This window comes from Loxodonta africana, chromosome 11 (assembly GCF_030014295.1).
Source record: "Loxodonta africana isolate mLoxAfr1 chromosome 11, mLoxAfr1.hap2, whole genome shotgun sequence".
In the NCBI taxonomy this organism is placed as follows: Eukaryota; Metazoa; Chordata; class Mammalia; order Proboscidea; family Elephantidae; genus Loxodonta; species Loxodonta africana.
In genome coordinates, this window is record NC_087352.1 from 94,906,382 (window position 1) to 94,928,530 (window position 22,149).

General features: G+C 41.8%; 1 long non-coding RNA gene across 1 annotated transcript; it reads right to left on the reverse strand.

The window, feature by feature from the left end:
• Nucleotides 1-678: 678 nt before the first annotated feature.
• Nucleotides 679-11,264, reverse strand: LOC135232871 (uncharacterized). Its single transcript, XR_010323485.1, has 2 exons — nucleotides 10,006-11,264; nucleotides 679-8,283 (listed from the first exon to the last, which is right to left on the reverse strand). It is a non-coding gene; the product is annotated as an uncharacterized LOC135232871 (long non-coding RNA).
• Between the last annotated feature and the right edge of the window lie 10,885 nt (nucleotides 11,265-22,149).

The window sequence follows — 22,149 nt, forward strand, 5'->3', positions numbered from 1 at the left end:
AGGAAGCAGACATGTGAATAGGAGGGAGTGGGGTGATTCCAGAGGTATTTAAAAGATGGGAAAGAAAAACCGAACGAGTTAAGGGCAAGGCCCAGAGTTTTGGCTTGAACATTGGATAGATAAAGGGAGGTAGTTTGCTCAGATGGGCAACATTAGTTGGAAGACCTGTTGGAGGGTAAGGGCAAGGAGAATTTGAGACATGCACAGTTCTTGGAGACACAAATCTGCCCTTCATTTGGAGCAGATCTTTAGGAAAACCCTTCTAAGGTCTGCATTACATAACTTCAGAAAGTGTTCACGGTTTACCGAAGAGGTAGCAAAGTGGGGTGGATGGGGAGGAGGGCTGGTCGAGAGGAGAAAGCCATGAATGGAGCGGAGGGGACCCTGCTGTGCCCTCCATTTCTCCTTGGGAAGAAGTGCAGTCAAACGACAAATCCCCAGGAAACAAACAACAGGTGCCAGAGACTCACCTGGCCCTTTGCTGTGACTGCTGAACAGGCTATTGTAAGGCTGGGAATGTGTTATGTTGTTAAGTAGAGTCTTGGCTTTTCATTTAGAAGACACATTGGCAAGAGTTAGCTTCGTTACACCCAAAGTTCGAGTCCAATTTAGAATCCACAATCACTAGTACTGGAATTTCTTAACAGGCATTTCTTTGGCATGTCTGATAAAAGTGGAAATACCATTAACTTTATTCTGTATGCAAGCTTGACAGCATCTAGTCAAAGAAACTTTTTTCCTTCTTCTTTTCATAGCTTCCAGGGTCCCAATCCTTCTCTTTCTAAATCTTTTATTTTACAAAACAATAAGGAGTGGTGGTAGCCTGTTGCTAGTCGAACATTTTGAACAATAGGTGTTTCTGAGCCGGGTTTACTGAAATGGTCTTGTCTGTGTCCTGGGGGAGATTGTAAATGAGATGTCAACAGGAGCTCTTTTGTGTGTCTGGCATTCATCCCGAAAGGGAGGAATTTCCTTACTGTGCTAGTATTTAGAGTAGATTTGTTGCTGCTTTTGCTAAAATTTTTTACCCAACTGCCTGAGCTAACAGCAAAGAATGAGTCAGTCGGTGTGATTTCAACTTCCTTCCCTCCTTAGCAAAGCAATGACTCAGTCATTTACATTTAGAAAGGAAGGCTCCTAAGAAGATTTCTGGGATTTTCATCAGCATGAGCCTCTTTTCTGGGCCGTCACGTGGGCCTGAGCTGTCAGCAGTCTTGTTAACCCGGCTGCAGGACGGCTAGCCGGCTTGTTTTTCTCACTCCCGGAAAACTTCTTGCTGTTTTGCTCCCTTTTTTAAATCTGAGAGAGACAATCACAATTTCCTGCCTTTTTCCTTTTTTCCTCCCGCCTCCTTTTTTTGTAAATGACAGGCAATTTCAGTTTACTCAGTTACTGTGAGCTAGCTGAGGTTTGAAGAACTCCACCCTTAGAAGATAAGGCCTCGGTTTTATGGCCTCCCAGCCAGGTGCCCAAGGGTGACAAGAAGTGCCTTTATCTGGAGACCTGACAAGGTTATCAGCACTGCAAATGAGCTGAGCCTTTGAGCGGCAGCCATCAAAATGCTGTCCTTCCCCTGTGATCCATTTTCCAACTCTTTATTGGTAATTTATTTCCATCCAAAGAGTAGCTCAGTTGAGCTCAGGTTTCTGCAAGCTTTTCTGCATTCCTGCACGTTAGCATACTACTTTTGTGTTCTATTCTGAGGACAGGCAGAAACATAACAATCATAATTAGCACCGATGTAAACTGCAACCATGAGCCAACTCCATACCATGAGCATGAGATTTCAATCACTACCCCAAACTTACATCACAGAGAGTGTTTTAACACCCTCTGGCTTGTTAGATTGAGAGTGTTTCATGGAGGGTAAATGCAATATAATTTTATATGGTCACTTTCTCAGAGTCAATACTTAATAAAATCTTTGACCTATGAATACAGAAATAAAGTCAAATGTTATTGCCTTTACTTTCTATGGTTCTTTTTGAAAATAAGAATTTAATCCACACCAGGAGGCAATACAGTGTTTGTTTTAGATCATTAAAATTTCTACTCCTTGAACTACTTATGTGTGCAGTGTATATATATATACATATATGTAATATATCCCAACATTACTTTATTCCTTAATTCAAGCTATGTTACATGGATTATCTCAGTTATCTCTTGGGTTTGCAATGTAGTATAAATACTGCCTTTTTCCGAAAATGATTTTCAAACTATATGCACTAGGTCATGCTTTCATGAATGAAGAGTGCCACTGCCGATAAACATTTAGACAAGGCCCCTGAGCTGCATTAAATCAGCTGGCACTCAGCCTGGTTTAGCATGGAGTCACCCTCTTCTCAGGTGTTCCAGTAACAAATGACGGTAGGCCCGAAGGTAAAGGAGATTGGTTTTGTTTATGTTGCTGTCTGTGAAGTCCTGCCTGTAGTATGAGGATAAACCAAAAAAACTCAGTGCAGTCAAGTTGATTCCGACTCAGTAATAATCTGTAAGATCAGCGATCTGTAGGATACAGTAGAACTGCCCCATAGGGTTTCCAAGGCTGTAATCTTTATGGAAGCAGACTGCCACATCGGTCGCCTCTGGAGTGGCTGGTGGGTTCAAACCACTAACCTTTGGATTAGCAGCCAAGGGCTTAACCATTGTGCCACCAGAGCTCCTTAGCCTGAGGATAGGGGATGGGAAAGGTGAGGATTGGAAAGAGAACGATGAAAACAGATGAGTTTAAGACACACACACACACACACACACACACACACACGCAACTTCTTCAGACTACCCTATTCTGTAATTTATATAGACATCATTCCACAGTGTGGACAGGGGCAGTTAAAAGCCCCCTTATCCCTCGTATTGAAGTCCCTGGGTGGTGGTGCAAACGGTTAATGAACTTGGCTGCAAAACAAAAGGTTGGAGGTTCAAGTCCACCCAGAGGCGCCTTGGAAGAAAGGCCCGGTGATCTACTTCCAAAAAAATCAGCCATTTAAACCCCACGGAGTACAGCTCTACCCTGACACACATGGGGTTGCCAAGAGTCCATGTCAACTCGATAGCAACTGGTAGCATCCCTGTGACTATAAAAACCAAAAAAAGGATGTTTCTGAGTACAGTATGTGAAACATATGCTGAGTGATAAACCAAAGAACACACTAACTCTAAGTCACTCCACAAAGGAAAGACGATGTCAGAAGTATATTCAATCTAATCTTGGAGTCCTCTTTTCCTTAACCCTTCCATGGGTCAGGAGCCCTGGTGGCACAGTGGTTAAGAGCTCAGGCTGCTAACCAAAAGGTTGACAGTTTGAGTCCGCCAACTGTTCCTTGGAAACCTTATGGGGCAGTTCCACTCTGTCCTACAGGGTCACTGTGAGTCGGAATTGACTCCATGGCGATGGGTTTGGTCTTTTCAGTGGGTTTTCATGGGACAATTATTTCCTGTTTGGAATTTTTTGGTGATGCCGTGTTTTATCACTAATGGAATGAATGCTGAATCATTGTTGGTAGTTTTTTTATTATTCGAAAAAATGGACAGCACATCCCACATGCAGGACGTATTGGTCCCATGGCCCAGGAAGTACATCACACTTCCTGGTTACACTTGAGCCATAAAATAACGTACTCAACTTTCAAAAAAATACACAGAAAATACTCAATAAACATTGCACTTGCTGCACGTAATTATTATCAGTTGGATTTAGAATGGGCTATATCAGTACCATGTTCCATGAAGCACATCACGCTTGTGGGACATATTGGTTCCATGGCCCAGAAAGCGCATCACAAACGGTTTTCATCCTAAAAATAACTCACTTACTTGGATATTTTCACATGCTGGTAGCAGCACCTTTCCAACAACACAAAGGAAATAGTACACATGCTTACAAATCTTATCTGGCTGTACCGAAACTAAAAGATACAAAAGTTTCACATAATCACTCCTCCAGGAAGCATCCGGGAAGCATCCCCCTCATACAAATGGCTCTCAACACTCAAATGTGGTGCAGACCAACTTCCTTGTTCTTAAGGCAGTTGCACTAGTATCTGCCATGATCCCAGAATGTACTAAAGTGGCTCAAATGCCTGCCAATCAACCTCAGGGAGGGGGAATGTAACCTTGGCATATGTGTTCCAGAGGCCATGTATACCAACAATGCCAAGCCCGCCACCAACCATAAGCCCACCCTTCACTGGTGAGTCTGGCTGGGATAACAGCTCCCCGATCTGTGATGGTTCTGCAGGAGGAAGTCAAGGGTGGGACCTCCTACCTCTCCAAGGCGTCTGCCAGTGTAGGTGGGGCAACATTCCTGGATCCATAATTCTGAAAGCCATTAGCCAAAACCTGATCTTAGAACTATTTGCACTATGAGGATTCTACCTTTCCCTGCAGGCACAGTCAAGTACTTAAGGGAAGGGTGTTGCTCTAGACCTTGCTAGGGGTATCCTTCAAATTAACACTCTACAATCCAAAAAGTTCTGAATTGCAGACATATCTGGCCCAAAAAGTTTCACAATAGGGCTTAAGGACCCAGACATTGTTCTCACAGGGGCTCAAAGGAGGATCACAAGGAACGAAGCCCTTTCAAAGATAAATGAGAAGGCAGAGCGTGCATACAGCCCAGGTCCAATACTGACTCCAATGTTGGGAGAACCTGGGCAACCTGAGCTCTTGAGCCTCAGTTTCATCTGTATTTGTTGTTAGGTGCCTTTGAGTCAGCGCCGATTCATAGCGACTCTGTACAACAGAATGAAACACCGCCTGGTCCCGTGCCATCTTCACAATCATTGCTATGTTTCAGCCAGTTGTTGCAGCCACTGTGTCAGTCCATCTTGTCGAGGGTCTTCCTCCTCTTTACTGACCCTTCACCTTACCAAGCATGATGTCCTTTTCCAAGGACTGATACCTCCCGGTAACCTGTCCAAAGTAACTAAGACAAAGTCTCACCATCCTTGCTTCTAAGGAGCACTCTGGCTGCATTTCTTCTAAGACAGCCTTCTTCGTTCTTCTGGCAGCCCGCGGTATATTCAATATTCTTTGCCAACACCATAATACAAAGGCATCAATTTTTCTTTGGTCTTCCTTATTCATTGTGCCGCTTTCCCATGCATATGAGGCGGTTGAAAATATGACTTGGGTCAAGTGCACCTTAGTTCTCAAAGTGACATCTTTGCTTTTCAACACTTTAAAGATATCTTTTGCAGCAAATTTTCCCAATGCAATACATCATTTGATTTCTTGACTGCTGCTTCCATGGGCGTTGATCCATCTGTAGTAGTGACATCATCACCTCTTTGAGAAGTTGTTGTAAGAATGTAATGAGACTATCATAAAGGGTCAGTTGAGCACCAATTGAGATGTTTCAACAAACAAATGCAGCACTGGAAGTGCCCACTCATCTATGCCAAGAAATTTGGAAGACAGCTACCTGGCCAACCAACTGGAAAAGATCCATATTTATGCTTATTTCCAAGAAAGGTGATCCAACTGAATGCAGAAATTATCAAACAATATCATTAATATCACACGCAAGTAAAATTTTGGTGAAGATCATTCAAAAGTGGCTGTAGCAGTATATCAACAGGGCACTGCCAGAAATTCAAGCCAGATTTAGAAGAGGATGCAGAACCAGGGGTATATTGTTGATGTCAGGTGGATCTTGGCTAAAAGCAGAGAATACCAGAAAGATGTTTACCTGTGTTTTATTGACTACACTAAGGCATTAAATTGTGCGAATCATAACAAATTATGGATAACATTGTGGAGAATGGGAATTCCAGAACACTTGTGCTCATAAGGAATCTGTACATGGATCAAAAGGCAGTCGTTCAAACAGAACAAGGGGATACTGCACAGTTTAAAAGTCAGAAAAAGTGTGTGTCAGGGTTGTACCCTTTCACCATACCTATTCAATCTGTATGTTGAGCAAATAATCTGAGACGCTGGACTCTATGAAGAACAGGGCATCAGGAGTGAAGGAAAACTCATTAACAGCCTGCAATATGCAGATAACACAACCTTGCTTGCAGAAAGTGAAGAGGACTTGAAGCACTTAGTGATAAAGATCAAAGACCACAGCCTTCGGAGTGGACTGCACCTTAACATAAAGAAAACAAAAATCCTCAAAACTTGACCAATAAGCAACATCATGGTAAATGGAGAAAAGATTAAGGTTGTCAACGATTTCATTTTACTTGGATCCACAATCAACACCCATGAGGCAGCAGTCAAGAAATCAAAAGACGCATTGCATTGGGTAAATCTGCTGCAAAGGACCTCTTTAAAGTGTTGAAAAGCAAAGATGTCACCTTGAGGACTAAGGTGCACCTGACCCAAGCCATGATGTTGTCAACTGCCTCATATGCATGGGCAAGCTGAAAAATGAATAAGGAAGTCCAAAGAAGAATTGACGCCTTTGAATTGTGGTGTTGGTGAAGAATACCGAACACACCATGGACTGCCAAAAGAACAAACAAATCTGTCTTGGAAGAAGTACAATCAGAATGCTCCTTGGACATGTAGTCAGGAGGAATCAGTCCCTGGAGAAGGACATTATGCTTGGTAAAGTAGAGGGTCATCGAAACACAGAAAGACCCTCAATGAGATGGACTGACACGCTGGCTGCAACAGTGGTCTCAAGCATAGGAACAATTGTGAGGATGGCATAGGAACGGCCAGTGTTTCCACCAGCTGCTCCTTGGAAACCCTATGGGACAGTTCTACTCTGTCCTTAAAGGTCACTATCAGTCGGAATCAACTCCACGGCAATAGATTTGGTTTTTGGAAGAGGCTGGTGCCCTTTCTGGGTCAGGTGGACTGGCTTAAACAGTATTCCACAGGCTAACCCAGAGAAGTTTTCTGTGAAAAAGGAGGTATCAGGGAGGAAGGAGGAAAAGAGTAGGGTAAATAATTAACTACACAGGTCAGGGCCCTGGTGGCCTCCCCCATGCCTGCTCTGCAGACCCAGGTAATTATTTCTCATCTGGCCGAAGCCAACAGGAAGGAATGGGGGATGCATTTTCTGTTTTCTGGACTTCCCCACACATCCTGTTTCCCAGCTTTGGGGGTCTGTGTTTGCCTTGTGCAAAAGCTTCTGCTCCAGGTCAAGTCCTTATCCCAAGTCCCTCTGTCCAGAGGCTAGCAACTGTGGGCTGCTTTTGTACAAAATCTGCCCAGAGAGGTAGCCAGTGAGCAGAGGATACTGAGAAATCCTGACTGAGGTTTCATAGTCTGAACACTCATGAGATGTGACCTGTCTTCGTATTATACACAGGCCACTCAAGCGCACGCACACACACACACAAACAAAAACAAAAAACCAGTTGTTGTGGAGTCAGTTCTGACTCATGGTGACCCCTTGTGCGTCAGAATAGAGCTGTACTCCACAGGGTTTTCAATGGCTGATTTTTTCAAAGCAGATTGCCAGATGTTTCTTTCAAGGTGCTTCTGGGTGGATTTGAACCACCAACCTTTTGGTTAGTAGCCAAGCACATCAACTGTTTGCACCACAGGGACTCCACTCACTGAACTGCCAAGATCTGACACCCTGCTCCTATCTAGAAGCTATCAGCTGCTGCATAGAGCCTCAGGGTTGAGTATACTTGGATTTTACTTTGTTTACCAGCCACACAGCCACATAGCAGGGGAGTCCTCGTTGCATGTTAGGTTGGGCAGGATGATTCCATTCCAGATTTCTCCTTATATTCCAGGCTCCAAGGTCCTATTTTAAGTAAGACCAGGAGGCAAATAAAGTTCCTTGGCCCTCAGATGTCCTTCTAAGGTTTACATCCTGTGTAAACAGAGGACAGCATAAGAAGTCAAAGAATACTAAAAGTAAAACAAAGTAAGAAGAAGACAAGCAACTGCATCAGCCATCACGGCCCCTCACCCAGCCTCTTGCCTAGCACCTCTGGATAAAGCCAAGCAGAAAGAATGGAAGGAATTAGGTGGACAATCCTTGGGTCCAACTGGTTTCAGCTGGAATTATGTTGGGAGTTGACCTACCAACTCCATGTCACAAGATGACCAATCATAATTTTGCCAGCACCTGGCCAGTACTGAACAGAAGTGGGCACTGGTGATCAGAGATGATACTGTGACATCCAAGGTCCCAGAGAATGGCTTTGCTGAGGCACTCATCGTACTCACCTGGCAACCTCCCTTTCCTGATGGTTAGCCCTGCTTCTTTTTCTCCAGGAAGTCTTCTCATCCCTGTTAATTCCTTGATGTAACAAGTACTTACCAAGGCACTGCCATTCACTGTTCTCAGCACTGCAGTGACATCTGTGAATAAAACAGACAATACCTAGTCTTGTGATTCTTATATCCTTAATTCCTTTCTCTCAGTCTGATCAGGAAAAGAAAAAAAAAAAACTCATGTAACAGAGAATATAAGAAAGTATTGCTGACAAGTGACATCTGACAAGAAATGAAAGCTGAAGAATTTCCTTCCTCACTCTTGCTACCATCCGCACCCCAGGGCCCCTGTGCATGCACTGGTCTGCCCTAGCCTGAGGTGTTAGTAGACCAGCTGCCCAAACAGGAAACCTTATATAATTCTGTAACCCTGACCTTGGGCCCTGAATCATTCCCTCCTATAAATGGTCCATTCAACCCAGGAAGATCTGCAGACCCAGTGGGGACACATTTTGAAAGACACACTCAGTACATGTGTTGAAAAAAATCTCTTGGTCCAAGAGGAAGTGAAATATCTGATTCAGTGGTAGAACTCAATTCATAAAGTAATGGAACAAATGGAAATTTAACCCTAACAGATGAAACTGCCAGGGCAGTCACTGTGTACATGGATGACTCAGAGCACCTGTCGGAAAGGCCAGGAAAAAGAGCCGTGAAATCCTGATTGCATTCCCAACTGGAAGCAACACCCCGCCTTGCAAATTCGTAAACATCCTGACTTCCCCATTTGTGCCTTATTTCTATGAGTGGTGATTCACGTTACCCGCTGGTCAAATGATTCTTACTCAGAGCCTTAGGTTTTTTTTTTTTTATCTTTAATATTAAACGGTCTAGGCAAACACTAGCCAAATGTCTGACTACTTTCAAGACGCTCCTTTGAAATGACCGAATTCAGGAAACAACTAGTTTTACTTATGGTAACCCTTAATTTCTAATATTATTTAACTTGCTGCCAAGCTTCATTAAAAGTCCACATTAGAAGTTTTAACCCTCAGCCCTGGACTTGGGCCTTCTAAAATGACCTTCCCCCAAACGTCATTTAATTTCCTTTAATTTAGTTAATTAATGGAACTTTCTGAAGAAAGAGTTCCTTTGATCTGTACCTCTTCCATACTTCCCAGTTAACATTTTCCAGAGGGAGAAAGAACAGATACCCTGGCACTGGCTGGAGCTACTGGGCAGCTCACCACTGAAGTCACTCCTCCAAAGCAGAAACAGTGGGTATGATGGAGCACCCGAGAGAAGGAAGGATGGTTAAAAACACCTCTTTGGCATTTTCATGGGTGTTTGCCCCACACAGAGATAAAAGTGTTGAGGTGGAACTTCAAGGCCTGTTCTGCGGGGAGCTGGGCCTGCAGGCTGGAAATCCTTCCTGATTGGAAGCCATCCTGGAGAACTGGAAATACTTCTGGCCTGAGTGGAAGTTTTCAGGATACAAAGTACAAATTCATATAAAAATGGAAAATACAAGCCCCGCCCAGCAGGACTCTTGAGTTTCTGGGCTATGAATCCTCAACTGGGCTATGAATTCTCACTGACTGAGATGTGAAGAGGAAGACTGGATGAAAATGATTACCAGGGCTCTTGCTTTTCAATGTAGCCTTAACAACAAATATTACCCTAGCTGCTGCTGAAAAACAATAGTGATCCCCAACCCCTATGCCAGATATTTCACTCTGCAGGTACAGTAAAATTTTTGTTAAGGTGATAAATTAAAAAGCACGACGTTTTGAGTCTTGTCTTTCATTCCTTATATTTTTGGAGGGAGACAAGTCCAGAAAGGATGCCCGCCCCTTTGCTTTGACTTACGTTGCAGCAAGGTGCATCGGTGATGATCCAAGTTTGGCCACCAGGGGGCCCTCAGGAGTAGGATTGCCAGCAGCAATACTTTGTTTTCTCAGACTTTTTGGTGGGGAGGGCGGAGGATGGGTGCGGGGGTGGGGACAGAGAGGCAGCTGGCCTGAAAAAAAAAAAAAGAAAGAAAAATCCATTTGTTTTCTGAAATGATGCCACTTGCTATTGTATAAGCCAAAGGTTGCCATGTTATCTGTTGCCAGGTTCCTGAGAGTGCTTGGAGAAAATGTGGACGCGAGAGGTGGCGCGCAAAGTCCTTCAGCTGGGCGGTCGCGATGTCTTTTGACCGGTCGGCGCTGACATTTTGAGCAGCTGTTGCGGCTGGCCGGACATGGTCGGTTGTAGTGCTAACAGGGGAGTGGCTGCGCCTTACATCATTTCCAGGCATGCAGTGCCTGGGGCGGGCTGGCTGGCTGGCTTTCTTTTTTTTGTGACTGACTTTCTGATCCCTCCTCCCTGGATTTGTACAGTGCACGCACTGTGCGAAGCAGCCTCACCTCAGGAAGCCCAAGTTTTGTAGGAACTTGTTAAAAACGACTTGAGTGCCTTAAAAAAAAAAAAAAAAGTTGTGACGCTGAACAGACCTTTGCATTCTTCCTCGCTTCTGAGAACAGTGTTGTGTTTGATTCGCAGCGTAGCCACGGCTCTGAGAGATCTGGCCTCAGACGCGCGGCTGCTATCGGTGACTAGATCTCTCGCCCAGACAGGCCCGGGCACGGTGTTTGTCTGGCATTAGGAAGTGTCTGGAATACTAGCAGTTACCAACTGGCGAGTCTTAGGGCGACAAGAATTATTACAGCCCCCGCCCTCTCTGCCCGCATTCCCTCTCCGTCTCCACAAGCTCGCACCAGCCTGCTTTTTTCTGCTTCGACTCAGGGAAGTTTGGCTAGTTCACTTCGTTGTCTCCATGGCGATGGCTTTTAGTAGAAATTATTCTCATTGCCTCCTCCTTTAAGCCAAAAGTAACCTGGACAGGGCCGCATTAAGGCGTGTGAGGGCTCTAAACATTCGTGATCTCTGGTGCCCCCTCTGCATACTCACGCATGGAATGGGATGTGTGAGTTATATATAAACCCAAAATAAAACAAAACAACCCCGTTGCCATGGAGTCGTTTCCACTCATCGTAACCCTATAGGGCAGAATAGAACTGCCCCATAGGGTTTCCAAGGAGCAGATGGCGGATTTGAACTGCTGACCTTTTGGTTAGCAGCCTGAGCACCTAACCACTATATATATGTGTATGTGTGTGTATATATATATATACACGTATATATGTGTGTGGAAACCCTGGTGGCATAGTGGTTAAGGGCTACGGCTGCTAACCAAAGGGTCGGCAGTTCGAATCTGCCAGGCGCTTCTTGGAAACTCTGTGGGGCAGTTCTACTCTGTCCTGTAGGGTCGCTATGAGTCGGGATCGACTGGATGGCGCTGGGTTTGTTTTTTTTATTTTATATGTGTGTGTGTGTGTCTTAGCTATCTACGGTGTAACTTCTTTTTAAATTCGACTATATTTGTGATTGAAGGCTAAAGTGGCATATGCCATTTTAGAAGAATGAGATGAACTGGATTATAAAAATTTTAGTGGATGTGGGATACTAAGATTTTTATACCACATTTTCTATCAAAAGAATATTCCATGTATTCTATAACAAAGAAAATGAGTCGGTGAGCTTAGTCGTTTCAACAATCATTGAAAAATTCTGTTGATCGCCCACAGCGAAAAATTGCCTTTCACCAGTTTTGCTTTAAATGGCTCCTACTTCAGTTCTGATGCTTGTTTCATAACAAACGCTATAATTATAAATGAGCTAACAAACAGATGTCGTAAAAGAAAATTTAATGATCAGAAAACATTACAGCAAATTACTATATTTTATTTTTAGGTAGATCTTTCATCTCTAACATGTTATAATTAAAACATTTCTTTTTATTCTTTGCTCTTACAAATTCTTCAATGATTTCTCACAATTAAGCTGCAGAACAATATCTACTTCCATACATAATAAGGATAATAAATTGAGTCTTTCCTGAATCATTGTTGTATGCTGAAGGTTTTTGAGTCTCTTTAGGGATGAAAATGAGTGTTCTGTTGTGCAGTTTGTGATCATTAAAGTTAGGAATACATGTAAAGCAATTTAAACATTGGGAAGTGTGCATTATATTTTATATCTTCTATGATGGAATCATGCATGTCTACAGGAGTAAACTTTGTCTAACCTGAATCTATAAACTTAGTTCTTATGTAATAATGAAGTAGTCTCACATCTCCGTAAAGGTTTGTATTTAAGTCATCTGGCTAAGCCTGCACTAATTTCTTGGATGCCTTCATGTATTCTTCATCAGGTGTATTCACATTGCTTAAGAAGGAAAATCTATTTGAAAGAACTTCATACACTTTCATCCTTCTTTTTATGCAAGATTCAAGTGTGCCAATGATGGTGTAGTACATGGTTATACGAATTGATCTCTGGCACTCAACGGTACTTCTAGAGCACTTCCATCCTTTGCTTGTTTCTTTCTAATACTTCTGTGATGGTAAACTGCTTGATAATCAGTATTTGGCAGTATTTGTTGTGTTGTATTATCAGAATTTTCACAATGTTCTCTGTTAATGGCTGATAGAGATCTGTGCATGTTTTTAAGTTTACTTCTGAATCTTGGAGAATTCGACTTGTTTGATAAAAATGCTGCAATATATTATTCCACATAACCAACATAAATATATACTCTAGTGTTCACAGGAAACCCTGGTGGCATAGTGGTTAAGTGCTATGGCTGCTAACCAAAGGGTCGGCAGTTCACAACCCTCAGGCGCTCCTTGGAAACTCTATGGGGCAGTTCTACTCTGTCGTATGGGGTCGCTCTGAGTCAGAATCGACTCGACAGCACTGGGTTGGTTAAGTTAGTGTTTGCATTTTGTCGGCAATGTTTTCACCTTCTCTTTTGCTTTCTTCTTGTGTCTGGTCTTCAGAAATGTTTTCTAAGTCATCTGGAATATGAGTGTATGATTTCAGTATTGCACTCGTTGCTACAGCGTGCGCTTCCCAAAGTGTTTTAGAAAGATATTTTAATACTCGATCATAGCCTAAATATGTTTTAAGAATGGCCCTTGGTGAGTAGAGGTGACAAAAAATGTGTGCAGTAACTGAACGGTAGAAAAAAATCAACTGCTTCTGGACAATAATCTACTGTACTGTGTCCTACAGCACATGGTATGTAAATGACATATTAATTACATTCTAAATTTTTCTGTCACATGCCTTCTTAATGCCCTGACATATTGGCAGCATTGTCATAGGACTGGCTTCTGCACTTAGAAAAATCAATTTTGCAAACTTCACATAAATAGTGAAGTACTTGACCTGCAATTTCTTCACCAGAATGACTTTTTAAACTAGTAAATGTGATAAATTGCTCAACAGGTTTTCCATCTGTTGGAGATACATATCTTAAAACAATACTTAGCTAATATGTATGGGAAAGATCAGGAGTGGAATCTACAGAAAAATCGAGATACTGAGCTATACTTATTTCACTGAAAATAGTTGAGTGAACTCTATAACCACTACGCCACCAGGGTTTCCATCACTTATTAAGTTTATTAATTCTTTGCATGTTGTTTTAGACATATACGAGGGGTTGCCCTTTCCTGTGTTACCATATTTTGAGATGTGACCTGCTAAAAATGGATCCAACTGAGGAACAAGTTCAAGTAAACCCCCAAAATTTCCATTTTGTGGAGACCCAAACATTTCATTTCTTCCTTGAAAAGATAGTCCATGTTCAAGGATTGTTATAATGACAGCAACAATGTGTTCCAAAACAGCTTTCCAGTACTGACATTCTTCATTAATTTGTGCTTCCAGTTCATAAGCTAATCCAAAACCATGTCTTCGGTTTAAATATGACAACATATAGTCTCTGCGAATTGAACTGTTTTCATATTTATCAATCATATTCAAGTTGGGCCAATTGCTAAATACATCCATAGCAAAATGAGAATTAAATGATTTAGGACTGAATAGTTTGCACACAAAACAATATGCAGAGTTGACCGATGGAGAATACAGTAGCCACTACCTCTTATAATTTTCACCATTAGCTTTGCACCCTAGAAAAATGTATTCTGGCTACAGAGCCTAATTTGTTTACCAGCCAGAAATTTTCAACACAAATTTTCAAACGGTCCACTATGATGTTGACAATCACTTGGCCCTCTTTTGATCCAATAATTTACATCAGTAGAAGAAAAATTATCCCATAAAGCCAGATCTGTATTTCTGTAATTTATGGGGTCTGCAGATGCGACAATTTCAGATTCTAAAATAGTTTCACTTTCTAAACCATTATTATTTTTTTTACTACAGCAAGGAATGGATGCTATGTATTGCTATTAGTAATTTCAGCACTAGCAGTGCTAGTACAGTGATTTGCACCCATTACACTCAAGTATTCAACAGAAGAAATCTCTTCTGATTCATATGTTTTAAAAAGGAAGTTAATTTTGGAATTGTCCTCAGGGATTCACAAATCCTTCTTATTTTCTGTGAGCTTTTGTTTTTCCATTCCACTTAGTTGTTGCTGCTTCATTTTACCTGGATAAAAAATTATATCACTTTTTAAATTTGGTTCTACTGTAGCAAATAAATTTGAATAGTTAAAATAAAATGTATAAAAGAAGTAAAATTTATAAAATAAAATTTACATTCAAATTTGGATGTTGACACAAAAATTTATATTTGAAAATTAGGAAATAAAAAAAAATTGGTTTGCAGCATGTAATTTCGTTTTTCAGATCTGAGATAGTAAGAGAAATAGTGCTTCCAAGGCAGATGGAAATAATTTCATTCCTTGGTCACACAATGTTTGCTGACAGGCCCTTTGAAGATCTCCTTAAGTGTTTTTCATCTTGAAATAATACTTAAAATCTTGTGATCCTGCATCCTCACAGTTCATCATACTAATGCTGACACCCGACGGGGCAAGAGTGATCACAAAAAGTATGGTACAAATACAAGGGTATGCTAAATCTGAAGACTTGGTTTGGTTCACTTTGTGCAGGACCAGATACGTCATGAGTCATGCCATTATGGTGCCGCTGGCACGTTCTTATGTGGTTGATGAATGAGGACTGAGTGTGAGGTTATACCTAATCAGTCCAACATGGAAAGGAAAATACAATTGTTATCATATACAAAATTTATAAGATGGTATCAATTTCATTTAGTGCCCTGACAGGTTCCTTCCACTGTGGCACTCGCTTTTCCTTTGGTCCTGCCTGCTTGCCGTCTATGGGCCTTTGCTTTAGACAGCTAGTGCCCCTGTTTCGTTGGTGCCTTAAGCACGTGATTTACCTTGCTTATTGGGTAATCCATCCCTGGGGAGAAAAGGTCAGAGAATATCCCTGAGCCTCTCACAAGTGTCGCAGAGAGCCCATGGTTGAAGCCCATCATGTGCTCTGATTGCTGCCTTAGTTCACTCAGTTTCTGGGACTCTCAGGACTGAGGACAGTAGGGCACAGACCAGTGAGTGCCCAACTTTGGGTAGCCTGTAAATATTAAGATGTAAATATTTTGAAACAAATTGGTGATTTTTGCATGTGTATTTTATTTTGTTGAGTTCCTCCTTTTCTGTAATGTTTTTTAAAGCTGCAGCTGGTGCACCCCTTATTGACTACTGCAAATTAATTAATTCATCAAACCTTTGACAAGTTCTGCAGGTTGCAAAATACTGTGCTGGGAGCAGTTTCCTGGCAGTTTTTCCTGGAAAGCACTAAGCTTTACTGGACAAGGTGTGTAAATGGAAAGTTTAATGGGGGAATGAACATAGGTCATCTGGGTAACGAAAAGAGACGTGATTGGGAGCCGTGAATACTCTTAACACTACTGCTTACTAGCTGCATGACTCAGGGAAGTCGGTTCCTTACTCTGAGGTATAATGAGATCTTCTTCCTAAATGAGACCGTGTTTATTAAATTCTTAACACGGTGTCCAGTACAGAGTAAGGATTCGCTCTCTGTGATTATGATTATCTCTTGGCATGTCAAGGGCCTGGACTAATTTTTCATCTTGTCATCTTTGTTGTCACCCTTGTTTGTGCTTTTATCCAGCGGAGGACTCTGGGTGGATCCCTGATTTGTCTCACATTTGGTGGGGGAGTCCAGCCTGCATAGCACATCACCATGTGAAGCACCATCCCCACAATTCATTGTAAGTCCAGGAACTCTGGACCTACTCGACTAGAATATGAGGCAGCAAACTTGCCTCTTAACAATTCTGTCCTCTGCAGTGCCAAAACGTTTTCTGAGGCTGCCAGAACATCTGTCATTGCTACCAAACAGTCCTGCAGATAACTCTTGACTCTTTTCTTCAGCTATTTAGCACCACTCTCAATGGGACCCCACTTCCCAAACTCTTTTCTAGATTTCTCCCATATTCATAAACTCATAGATCCTCCAGTTTGAAAGGGATGCTAAGTCACCTGGCTCGGCCACCCATTAGATGTTTATATAATTTCTGTAACTTCCCAGGCAGACAATCAGCTAGCTGTGCTTGAACACCTCCAGGGACTGAGAAATCACTACCTAGTAAAAAAAAAAAAAAAAAAAAAATAGGGTCCCCATATTCCAGCTAAATTCTAGAATTAGAGAATTAGAATTTACGTCTGTCTGAGCTTACAGAACAAGTCCTTTCTTACCATCCTCTATGGAGTTGCTCTTCAAATAACTAAAAACCCTCTCTTCTCCTTCTCTTTCAAAGTAAACATCCTCTCTCCTTAAACCACCCTCATAAGAAATGTTTTTTCTCTCCTCTGAGCGCCCTGCTATTTCCTCTTCCTGAGCAGTGCTCGGGATGAAACCTAGCACCACTATCACTTCCACTGTCCTTTGCACCACACTTTGTCACATATTCCTTCTTGTTAGTTGTCGTCAAGTCATCTCCAACTCATGGTGACCAATGTACAACAGGACAAAACTTTGCCTGGTCCTGCATCATCTTCACAGTCGTTGGCAGGTTTAAGTCTGTTGTTGTGGCCACTGTGTATCTTGAGTGCTGTCCAACTTAGGGGGCTCATCTTCCATCACTGTATCAGACGATGTTCTGTTGTAATCATAGGATTTTCACTGGCTGATTTTTGGATCTCTCTTTCTAGCCTGTCTTAGTCTGTCCATCACAAGTGACCCTGCTGGTATTTTAAATACTGATGGCATATCTTCCAGCATCATAGCAAAATGCGAGCCACCACAGTATGACAGACAGACAGACAGGTGGTGGTACTCAAACATGCCTGTTTAGAAATAGGGAACCTACCTGCCATTAAAATCACAAATCCAATCTTTCCCATCCTCTATTTGTGCAGTAGTCTCTGATGTCCCAAGGTCAGGACCTGCCACATTTCTTTTTTTCTTTGGCCTGTTCACATCATTTTGCTTTCTGAAGGAGACTGTGGCTTCAAATTACCTCTCTAATATATTCTTAATCTCACTCTTCTTTGATTTGCCAGTATTCCATACCAGTGCTTCTCAAACTATCTCTGGTAAAGGACCAGATTGGTTTGTCTTATGTCCAATCTGTCACAGAGCAATACTTTGGTAAAATGAAATAAAAATGAATTCTTAAAAAAGGGAAATTAAAAAAAAAAAAAAGATATACAAAAAACAAGCTAAGAGCTTTCTTTTTACACAAGCCCAGAGTTTTCTTTTTTATTAGATTCAACAGACTTACAAAATACTCCGTACAAGTTTCTAAAAGCTTATTCTCAATTTTCATAGTAAATCTTACTGTGCACCGTATTAGATAGTTCGTGAGCCAGCACCATTCGCAGACTACACTTTGAACAACACTGCCCTGTACACAGTGGGGAAATCCTGGTGGCATTGTGGTTGAGAGCTACACCTGCTAACCAAAAGGTCGGCAGTTCAAATCCAGGCACTCCTTGGAAACTCTGTCAGGGAGTTTTACTCTGTCCTTTAGGGTCACTATGAGTCAGAATCAACCATGGCAGCGGGTTTGGTTAGGTTTTTTTTTTTTTTTTTGGTACACAGTGATGTGCTGGAAATGCTTAACTGGCTTTCAAGGGGGAAACCTACTCATTTATAGCATCTGCCAATTTCTATGGTTTACATACTCCCACCAAGGCCAGTTTCAAGCTAACAACTAAATGTCATTGTACGTGGCTATAGTGAGTTGATAGGAGCCACCTTCAGCATTACCACTGTTCCTCTCATTAGATTTTAAAATCTTCTTTTTAATTAACAACTTCTTTTTGAGAGCATGTTAAACTGTGGTTCACCTGTGCCAGATCACCCACATCAGGAGAACTTTGCCCTCAGCAGAAACTTGACAGTGGGCAAGGGCAGCCCCTGTCTCCAGTGATCTTCAGCCCCCTAAGATCAGACCATTTGATACAACTCAAAGGAAATCCGAGGTCACTTTGGTCATGCTTTCTGCCTGGAAAAAGCCTGTGTTTTCTGAAGGCTGGTCAAATCTCACCTTGCTTTGTGGTTAATAACAATTTAGGATTACATGCTTACACCAAAAAAAGTGTTTTTTGACAATTGTACAATTTATATACAGAGGTTGGCACTCTTTTGATGTCATACTGTGTTTTTTATTTATAGTTCCTTACAGACCCCTGGTGCAATGGTTAAGAGCTATGGCTACTAACCAAAAGGTCTGCAGTTGGAATCCACCAGCTGCTTCCTGGAAACCCTATGGGGCAGTTCTACTCTGTCCTATAGGGTTGCTATAGGTTGGAATCGACTCAATGGCAGTAGGTTTTGGGGTTTTGGGGGGAGGGGAGTGGGGGAAGTATGGGCTTGTTTTCTCAGATTTGAAAGAATTTCTAAAATTCAGTAACCAGGAACTGCTAAATTATTTCTCAACATAGCTTTATGTTATGTGATCCATCAGCCAGCCACTTATTGTTAGGTACCATCGAGTCGATTTTAACTCATAACAACCACATGTGACAGAATGGGACTGTCCCAAAGGGCTTTTTTGGCTGTAATCTTTATGGAAGCAGATCACCAGGTGTTTCTCCCACAGGGCAGCTGGGTGGATTCAAACTGCCAACCTTTTGGTCAGCAGCCAAGCACTTAACCATTGAGCCACCAGGGCTCTTTAACTTAGGCAGTAATAACTTAAATAAGAAGATACAAAAAGTGAGTTTAATCCCACATCTGTTTTGTGGCCACCTGACATATGTATGCTGTCAGTCACGGAGGGGGAAGAAGAGTCTAGGTATTTTCCAGAAAACCTTCACCACTACAGGAAAAAAAAAAATCCTGAGGCTTATAACTAGCATCATCCTTCTATGCAAATCTAGACAATATTTAATAGTCAGCTAGAAGCTAAAATGATAGGGACTTGTTTGTTCTCATTTGTTTTCTCTAAAATTTCTTAACTCAAATGTAAAAATCAACCTTTGGTCTTTCTGCTTTCTCTAATATCATCTGAATGAAAATGATGTCATTGAAACCTGGCCTTCAGGTTTTGCTGACTCTTCTTATAAATGGATGAGAGTCCTGTTGGCTAACTTTGAGCTGAGGTAGTATATCAGGATTCAGAGAAGGGGGAAAAATCATTTTACACCCTCTCCTCGTTAATCAACATGGTTAGGTTCCAAAGACCAGGTTGTTATATGAAATCGGTATTATGCAAAAATGGAGGATGACCACATCAGATTGCAAAAATGGAGGATGACTACGTCATTACCTAATTGCGAAACTACATCATTACATCACCTCCAAACCACTGAGAATTGTGGCCCAGCCAAGTGGATACATAACCTTAAACATCAAAGACAATGTTACTCTCACCTCACACCTAAGCATTTGTTACTGTTTGTTACTGCCAGGCGTATGTCATTAATGTACAAAATAGTTGGATAGTACATTTTTTACTATTGTTGTAAATGCGAAATGTCACATAGTGAGATAGTCAATAAGTGAGGAGAAGATGTATGTGGTGTATTATAAATGAACAAATAAACATATCAGGACAAAAGAAAGCAGCAATCATGATTAAAATACATCTTTTCTCTTTTTAGGAAACCCTGGTGGCATAGTGGTTAAGAACTATGGCTGCTAACCAAAAGGTTGGCAGTTTGAATCCACCAGGCGCTCCTTGGAAACCCTGTGGGGTAGTTCTACTCTGTCCTACAGGGTCGCTATGAGTTGGAATCGACTCGAAGGCAATGTTTTTTTTCTTTCTTTCTTTCTTTTTCAAGTTCCCCTTGAATAAAAGGAACCCTTGCATTTCTAATTCTTTTTTTAATTGTGGTAAAAATATACACACAAAAACATTCACCAATACAACAACTTCCACATTTACAAGTCAATGGCATTGATTACATTTTTCATGTTGTGCCACCATTATCACTATCCTTTTCCAAAATATTCCACCACCATTAACATAAACTCAACACCCCCTCAACGAAAGCTCTCCTTTTCCCTCTCCCTCCCACCTCTGGTAACCATTAATAACCTTTGGTTTCTATATATTTGCTTTATTTCATATAAGTGAATCATACAGTATTTGTCCTTTTGCAAGTGACTTATTTTGCTCAGCATAATGTTTTCAAGGTTCATTCATGTTGGGGCATACATCAGGATGTCATTTCTCCTTAGAGCTGAGTGATATTCTGCAGTATGGATATACCACATTTTACTTGTCCATTCATCTATTGATGGACATTTTGGTTGCTTCTACATTTTGGCTATTGTGAAACTGCTGCAATGAACATTGGTATACAGGCTTCTGCTTGCATTCCTGCCTTTACCTCTCTGGGTATATACCTAGGACCAAAACCAAAAATCAAACCTATTGCCATCGAGTTGATTCCAACTCATAGTGACCCTATAGGACAGAGTAGAAATGTCCCATAGAGCTTCCAAGGAGTGCCTGGTGGATTTGAACTGCCAACCTTTTGGTTAGCAGCTGTGGCACTTAACCACTATGCCACCAGGGTTTCCTAGGATTGGACTACCTTATTCAAAGTAGGACAAGCTCAAATTCTTATCTCTTTGAGTCTTGAGGCTGGGGCAGTCTGTTGGGGAAGCCATATCCCCAGTATTCTCCCTGTGCAATCTAGCACTGGTTGCTGTGTTTATGCTGGAAGACTTCTCTGATCACAGTACCCAGAGTTTTCCTTATCGATACCGAAGAGTAGCTGTCAACAATTGCCATGTGGCTCCAAATTGTGGTTGGCCCTGAGAGTGTACAGACCTCATAGTCAAGAGGCTGTGGTTCCCAAGCTCAGTTATGGCACTGGAAATAATGTGACACCCCCACCACCCCTATTTCACACTTACCACACGACCTCTGAGTTTTTACTGTAATCATAGCAAATGAAAGTACATTATTTGGCTGCAGTGTCCAGTTTTGATTATCCACACTGGAAGAGGAAGACAGGGGTAGCTAACAACAAGTAGTAAATAATTGAGAAGATCATACATTTGATGTTGGGCTATGTTGTTAATTTCTTTGGAATATGAGTACGCTAAATGTTATAAGAATCCATTTTGAACAAAACAGTGACTTGTCTTAGGGGAGGTTATAAAACTCTCTAGTGTCCTTAGAATAGAACAGACAGATAGATTCTATCCTAATTGTTGCTCACTCTTCCCTCTCACCCACTCTGGGCCTTCAGATGAATGACTGAACATTATCCCAAGCAGGGCTATCATCATTCAAGCCTTTCTGGGAACAAGAAGGTAGCTCTACAGTGGCTAAGGTGCATGAAACTAGATGGAGTGAGGTAGAACATCAACACTGTGCATGTTTACATTACTTAGTCAACCAGAGGCTTAACCGTGGCCTCGTGGAAAGAACATGACACTGGACTGCAGAAAGGTAGACCTGCTCCTGACTCTGCTCCTCACAGGCACTGCAACCATGGACTGGTCACATGGCCTCTTTGGCCCCTTAGCTAAAAAATGAGCAGTTGGACTGCTTGTGGCTAAACTGTTCAGACGTTATGTTTCATGCAGTGAGCTCACAAGGAAGTTCTTCCTGGGATTATCCACTGCCAATCATCCATCCCAGGTAATTGAAAGGTGCCTAAATTTATATGATTTGTTTTATGCCCCCCTTCTA